The sequence below is a fragment of the Aptenodytes patagonicus genome, chromosome W (assembly GCF_965638725.1).
Source record: "Aptenodytes patagonicus chromosome W, bAptPat1.pri.cur, whole genome shotgun sequence".
In the NCBI taxonomy this organism is placed as follows: Eukaryota; Metazoa; Chordata; class Aves; order Sphenisciformes; family Spheniscidae; genus Aptenodytes; species Aptenodytes patagonicus.
In genome coordinates this window covers 43,052,597-43,060,700 of record NC_134981.1, presented here as the reverse complement: position 1 = coordinate 43,060,700, position 8,104 = coordinate 43,052,597, and the positions used below count along the sequence as shown (strand labels likewise).

Here is an 8,104-nt window from a genome sequence, read left to right as displayed (position 1 = left end):
TTACCGAGAGGGTGGTCAAACACTGGAACAGGCTTCCTAGAGAGGTGGTCAATGCCCCATGCCTGTCAGTGTTTAAGAGGCATTTGGACAATGCCCTTAACAACATGCTTTAACTTTTGGTCAGCCCTGAAGAAGTGGTCAGGCAGTTGGACTAGATGATCGTTGTAGGTCCCTTCCAACTGGAACTATTCTATTCTCTTCTATTCTGTTCTGTTCTTAATACCAAAATTTACTTTTATGTCAGAATGAACCTACAGGAATTTGAGTGTTTGTGTGAGCATTTGATGTCTCTGTCCCCTCTCGCTTAAATTGTTCAGTCTTGATTCTACCTTTTACTCCTGGAGTAATTCCCAACTGTTTTATGCGTGTGAAGAGGTTTTACCAATGGAAGAAATGAAGTTTACCATTTATATTCTTTACAGGAAAGGACAGTGAGATTTAGATTGATCTTAGGTTGGCAAAAAAACCCACATCACTTTGTGTTTAATGGGCCTTCCTTTCGTTTCTCCAAATCTTCTGGTGTTGGGATAAAATCATAATAACAAATTTCCATACTATCAAAAATAATCCATGTACTTGAAAACACTCTGTGGTGGGTTAATCTTGGCTGGCTGCCAGGTGCCCACCCATTCGTTCTCTCATTCTCCTTCCTCAGGAGGACAGGGGGAGAAAATAAGATGAAAAAGCTCGTGGGTTGAGTTAAAAACAGGGAGATCACTTACCAGTTATCATCACAGGCAAAACAGACTCGACTTAGGGAAGATTAATTTGATTTATTTCCAATTAAAAATAGAGTAGGATGGTGAGAAACAAAGGCAAAAACTAAAATGCCTTCCCCCCACCTCCTCTTTCTTCCCAGGCTCAACTTCACTCCTTCATTCCTAACTCCTCTGCCTCCTTCCCCCCCCGAGTGGCACAGGGGTGATCAGGAATGGGGGGTTGCGGTCAGTCCAGAGTTCCTCTCTGCTGCTCATTCCTTCTTACACTTTTCCTCTGCTCCAACATGGGTCCTTCCCATGGGCTGCAGTCCTTCAGAATAAGACTTCTCCAATGTGGATCCTCCACGGGCCACAGTTCCTGCCAGGAGCCTGCTCCTTCGTGGGCTCTCCACGGGCTGCAGCTTCCTTCAGGGCACATCCACCTGTTGCGGCGTGGGGTCTTCCACGGGCTGCACTGTGGATATCTGCTCCTCCAGGGTCCTTTCCATGGGCTGCAGGGGGACATCCTGTATCACCATGGTCTTCTCCATGGGCTGCAGGGGAATCTCTACTCCAGTGCCTGGAGCACCTCCTCCTCCTCCTTCTTCACTGGCCTTAGTGTCTGCAGGATTGTTTCTCACAATTTTTTTTCCTCACTCCTCACACTCTGCTGTGCAGCATTTTTTGCCCTTTCTTAAATATGTTATCACAGAGGCTCCACCAGCATCGCTGATTGGCTCAGCATTGGTCAGCAGTGGGTCCGTTTTGGAGCCAGTTGGAACTGGCTCTGTCTGACACTGGGGCAGTCCCTGGTCTCTTCTCACAGAGGCCACCCCTGCAGCACCCTCCACTACCAAAACCTTGCCACTTAAACCAAATACACTCTTGATTTATGTGCTTAATGACAAAATTATCTTTTTGTTAGACATGCAGCTGTGGTTCCAATGAAAGGAGTTTTTTCTTAAAAAAAAATTATTTGTAATTATCAAAACTTTTTTATATTTTATTTTCAAGGGCTTGGTGCTGTTGGCCTGGACTCTGTTTCCATTTTTTTTTTCAGCAGGATCCAGTTTCAGAATATGTTCAGAATTTCAGACTCCAGAACTTCTAAGAATACCACTTCAGGTCATGTTGAGTTATAATTTATAACTTTTTAAATGTATTATCATCAAACCATATTATTAACTCTAAAAAGTGATTTCTATACAATGTTAACAAGGTCTTTGCTTTTTAACTTGTGGGACCTTTGCTCACAAAACTGCTGGCTCCAATTAATTGTGCAATTGCTGACTTTCTCATGAAAGCTCCTGATTCTCCACCACCTTTAATTGTGAGACATGCTGTGCACATGTTTAAAGTCAGCAGAAGAATAGATTTATATGAGAATTGCATTTGCTTCTGTGTTTGTGGTGTGGCAATATGTGTTACTCAGTTTTGTGTGCAGTGAGACTGTTCTTTAGTCACTTAAGGATGTTTTGTGGTTTGGGTTTTTATTTAGTTGTGTTGTGTTGACAGATGTTTTCTTGTTAAGGGAAGAGGAATTGCTTAAAAAAGTCTCATCTCAAACTTCATGGAGAGTTTGACTTGCATTCTTAGCATTTGACAATAAGTCTAGTTAATGCCAAGTATTAACCTTTCTGCTTTTATTGTAAATTAATTTTTTCCTCATTCCTTTTTTTTTTTTTTTTAAATCCTACTTGCTGGCGGGGAAGCATGAGAAGCAGAAAAGGCCTTGACACTGTGTAAGCACTGCTCAGCAATAGCTAAAACATCAGTGTGTTATCAACACTGTTTTGGTCACAAATCCAAAACATAGCCCCATACTAGCTACTATGAAGAAAATTAACTCTATCCCAGACAAAACCAGGAATGAGAACACAGTTGCTTGGTCAGCTTTGAGCTTCAGGTAAATAGCTCAGAAAAAAATTTAACATATGTTTGGAGTCCAGTCTAGTACAAGAGTATATGAATTGTAACAAGAATAGTGTTCACTGGTGTCATATTCCTTCCCTAACTTGAAACAGACTTATACACACTCATTCTGGGCATGGTGCAGGTTCTAAAATGAGGGAGTGTTGCTAGGGAGCAGAATCAGATGCTGATCTAAATGAAAGCACTCTGTTCCACATTCCACTGGCTTTTATTGTGCAAGATATGTTTTCTTGGATTTTTATATTCTATTAAATTATTCCTGTATGAAATATCTTGGTATTGTAAGAAGTAACTGTCTTTTATGTTAGTAAAACCCCTTATCAAGAAAGATCTCAGTCTAATGGTTTCTTGGTGTTAATTTTGGCAGTGTGAAAAATGCAACAATTCTCTACTTTATTTCACTTTTTTTTCCAAATTTGTTTTGAGACATAAAAATATGGATATTAAATCCAATGTAGCATGACATTATCCTCTTTCTCCTTCAGGTTTTGTTAGAGCCAGAGGAGGAGGCGATATTAGGGATGTTAACACTAACTCTGAAAACTGAGCTGTAGTTAAAGGTGCCTTAGTCACTGGGATGTATCCAGCGACCAGACAAAAGGAGAGGAAAGTACGATTTCATCCTACCTCTGTTCTTAGCCAACCTCAGTATAAAAAGGTTAAATCTCTTCAAATATATTTCACAAAAAAAGATCAAAGTATTCCATCAAATTATGGAAGTTTTAGAAATGTCTCTTCATAGTTGTCAGTACTTTAAAATCAGTGTGTGCATGCCTGTTATTAAACACTACTTTTTTTATGCAACTTTTTTTCCTGCCAGTTAAGATAATCAGTTTATTTTTACAATACTATTTCATCAGAACTTATGTCAGTTATTCCTTCTGTTGTGTAGAACAAGACAAAATGGCAAAAAAACTAGTTATGAAACTGTTCTGAAGATATAACAATCCCTGCTGATAGTAGCAAGAAGGGGTTCTGCTCTGAAGTAGTGATTTTTAGATTTTTTAAAAAGCAAAATATTTGGATTCAAGGTGGTAGAATAAAATGATATTTTTTATGGGTGTGATTGCATTCTCTCTCCTTTATTTATATATATGTGTGTTTATGTATACATATATTTATGTATATATTTCTATATATAAAAATGAGAAATGTTTACATTTACATTACAACTAAAGGGTAAAACAGCCTAGTCTTAATTGCGTTTGCACAGATTCCTCCAGGAAATGGGCAAGCTGCAGCCACTCAGGCATTCCCTACAGATTGGTTTATATATGATGAAATTATGAGAGCTCACACAATAGCAAATATCAGATGCTGTTCATTTGTAACACCTGTTACTGTGTCACTCTTCTGTGGACTAGCTAGGTTACCAAGTAGTGCTTTGCAGGAACCTTCATTCTTCTGAGGTATGGTGGGTTTTGGAATTAAAATGTTTCTATTGAAATATTGTAGTATATGATATGGAAAGCTTGTTTTTCAAGAATACTTAATACATATATTGGCTGAATCTTAAAGCTACAACACCATAGGTTTTGTAGCTATTAAAAAATAGCTTACTGGCCCTGTAAGAAATGTCTCGGAGTTATACACGAGTAGTTTTGTAGCTAAATGTTCTTTTAAAAACCTTTAAGTGCTGCATTTTGACTCTGTTGATTCTGTTGACTTTTCCCTTTCATCTTTTTCATCTAATATTTCTACAGCAAGCAATAGTGATCTTTTCTTTTCCAAAAGAAATGTAAGTGGTATTGTCATATTACATCATTTAGATTCATACATATGAATCTTTATAGATTCATATCCATAAATTATATTTGCATAGGTCTGAAATCTCACAAATTATAGTAAAGTATAATTCTTAATCAAATAAAAAATGCAAATACTAATATGAAATGTCTAAAGATAATGCTAATGCTGGTGTAGTATGTCCATTTTTTCCTAGACCAATTTATTTGATATTGTTTGAACCAAATTATTCAAACTGAATAAGAATAATTTAGAAACTATCAATATTGCAAAATACTTATATTGCTTCCAGCTGTAACATGTATTTAAGTAAAATATCAGTTATTACCTTCTACTGATGACTTTTAAAGACAATTAGCTATACCAATAACTAGAAGTAATTGGGAATTTGTGTTTCATTATTTAAACAGAGTGCTGTAGGAATTAAAGCAAAAAAATCTATCTTGCTCTGCATTCTCACTAGAAATATTAGTTTGAATCAAAGTAAGAGTCTATATTAAATTATTATTGAAGCTTTCTTGTCTTGCTCTTTAACTGTTACCCTTAAAACAAATATTTATGCTGATTGAATCACACTTTTTTTTTGAGAAATAGGAATCCTACTTAATAGCCATATGTATTTTTATATGGGTCTTTAATCTGCTGTTTTACTAGGAAATAGACAAAGCATAGAGCAATGCATGGTTTTGCAAAAAGCTTCAGGCATAAGTGATGTATGTGATAATGGTTTATTGATATTGATTGGAGGTACATGAGTGAGTCAGATCACATCAATACAGGGGTTTACATAACAGGACCCTCAGCAGGTCTGAATATTTGAAGTAAAAGCAGATTAACAGACTTCTTACTGAGATGTATTGACAAAAAGTAAAAATGATATTAAAATGTCTTTGGAATTAGATGAAGTAAGAATATTAAGTGGAATTGAAATTTAGAAGGAAAATAGGTTTATTTCAAGTAATACAATAATGTTCAGTATTTTATATGTAAGTGGAAATAATATAGAAATACTAATGCACTTTTTATAATTGTTTAATCCAGTGGATAGGGTACCTAATGATAGCAGTGCTAGTGAGATGGAAGACAAAACAACTGGTAATCTGGCAGTACTGAAGATAGATGAAAGGCTCCATTTCAAACTGGATCCTGCAGTAAGTAATGTATCAGTTTAATCTTTATTTCTTGAAAAAGGCTATTTATGTCTTATCTTTATAAAGATTTCTGAAACATTCAGGTAATCGAGAATTTCCTTTAAAAATGGAAAATTGTGTATTTCCATCTCTGAGAGGATGATTAAAGCTAGATCAATACGGAGCACATTAAGTTGGAGATGCTGTAAGAAAGGTCAGATTTTATGAAAAAAAGAAAATCACAAATTGAAGATAGAAATCTTCAGGTCATTGAGAAACTCTGATGGCTGTGGTAGGAGGAAGAGCTGTTTATGGATTACGAAACACTAAGACCGATCAGATCCAATAATAATAATATCTCTTGTAGAGATGTTCAAAACAGTGGGTTTTTTTGAAAACTAAAGTATTTTTGGTAGCATGGAAATTAGACCATAGTCTTCTAAACTCAGTCATCTTATTTGAGCTGAAGTCTGTCTTAATAGAAAGATATTAATGTCACGACCTTAAGGGTTACCTGGCCTGCGGATATATAGAGATTGCAACCATGGGTTCGCAGGAATCTGTAACACACAAGGACATGGAGGCTTTATCCTCTGTATTTCTTTACTTTATTACAGATTACCACAAATGCCACAAAAATCACCACTAGCAAGTATACCTATGATTAATAAAGCGAATATATATATATCAAGCTATTACAATTTATTATCAGCAATCAATAGTATAGCAGCAATCAATAATAGCAGCAAGTATATACATTATTACAGGTTGCTACAAACTACAGTAAAGTAAATTTATCAACAATATAACAGCAGATATACTTATGATAGATTACTTATATGCATATATATGTATGTTCATAGTATTACCAGTACCAAGTGCATCAAACCAATCCCAGAGGGGGACCAATCTAGTCCCAGAAGTGGGAGGACAAAGCAAACCAACCCCAGAAGTGGGCCCAGAAGGGAGAGAAATAAAATAACAGAGTCTCACTTCAAAGATGATCCACGTCACGGAGTCTGGAGTCAGTCAGGTGTCCCCGGCGAGCGTCCAATAACTTGTCTAGGAGATCTCGTAGAAGAGTTTGTGCAGGGAGTTCAACCTGTTTAGGAGTAGGAAAAGTACGAACAGCACGGGAAGTTCTCAGAGATAGAAGCTCCATTTTGGGTAAAAATTAAGTAATTTTTATATCATAGAGACATAAGAGAGTGTAGGACACCACCACTTCGAGCAGCCAATAGGTGCTGTTAATTTCTTTTTTTCACCTGGGGCAGCCAATAGATGATGATGTTTTCTGTTCTTTCAGACCAATTCTTATTTTTCCAGACTGTTTTCCTGTTCTTGCAGTTAGAACAGCCAATGGCAGTTACTGATTCTTACTTTCTCAGGATGTTTTCCCCTTTTTCCAGACTATTTTTCACCTTTTCAGATGATAAGTTGCCATTAGAGTTCATTGGTTTTGCACTTATTGATGGTATCTGAGGATGTCTCTGGTTTCTAGGTACCCCAGCTGCACTTCAAAGATGCCAGCTGCACTTTTCAAGGATGCTTCTGGTTCCGAGGCCTAGTTCCCAGGCTAAGAGTTCCCAGGCTGGCAGGTATTTTCTCTGTCAGTACTTTTCAGCAGACATTTTCTTCTTTTCAGTAATTTTCCCCTTCTAACCAGGTCGCCTTTATGGCTGCTCACATCAGTCACTTAGAACTGATCTTTTTTCTCCTCAGGTGTGAATGAAGAGTGCATGAATACAGACTGAATTGAGGGGAAAGGCATAAAGCATTAAAAGATTTTAAAAAATGATCAAGTTTTAAAGTGAAAAATAATACATCCTGCAAGTTTTCAGTATAGTTCTGAGTTTGGTGCAGAGCTAAATGAAATATAATGTTTTAAAAATTATCTTAAAGAACCCCAGGGAAGAAAAGATAACTAACATCTTTAAATGTGTGGATTTCTCCTACCCTCTCCCTCCTCCCCCCGCAATTTAATCTTGACTTTCATTTTGGACCCTGTTCATTTTAGAATGCCAGACACTGCCTGATCAAGAAAGATGCAGGCTGCCCTTACCTGTCTGATCTAATTTTGATTAGCCTTTAACAGAGTTAAAATTCATTGCAGGCTGCTGGTTTGCTGTTTCAAGTCAGTCCTCGCATATGACACAAAAATAAGCTATGCCACTTCTGTCTCCTTCCAAACATTGTTCTCAAGTTGACAAAGCAACTATAAGAGCAATTATAACTGTTTTAATTAGTGAAGAAAAGTCTGCAGGTTTGCAGCAGCCTTCAGGACTTGAGCAAATACCAAGAACTATGTCTTCTGAAGAACTTACTTTTGCATCTTCCTGGAGGTCAAGCGACAGTAGGAAAAGCTCAGCAGAAACAGAATTCTCTGATGACTCTTCTAATGCTGAAAAGTAAGCTGTTTGAAACCTTCTAGAGACAGTAAATGGTAATTTTTGTAGCTATAAAAGCACCACTTGAATTTCTGCTAGTAATAAAGAATTGGAATCGCATATGTTTCATAACAGATGGATGGAATCATAGAATCATTAAGGTTGGAAGAGACCTCTAAGATCATCGAGTCCAACCGTCAACCCAACACCA

The 8,104-nt window shown here is 36.9% G+C and overlaps 1 pseudogene; it reads left to right on the top strand.

The window, feature by feature from the left end:
- Window positions 1–2,567: 2,567 nt before the first annotated feature.
- LOC143172255 (3'-5' RNA helicase YTHDC2-like) lies at window positions 2,568–7,260 on the top strand (annotated as a pseudogene).
- The last annotated feature ends 844 nt before the right edge of the window (window positions 7,261–8,104 follow it).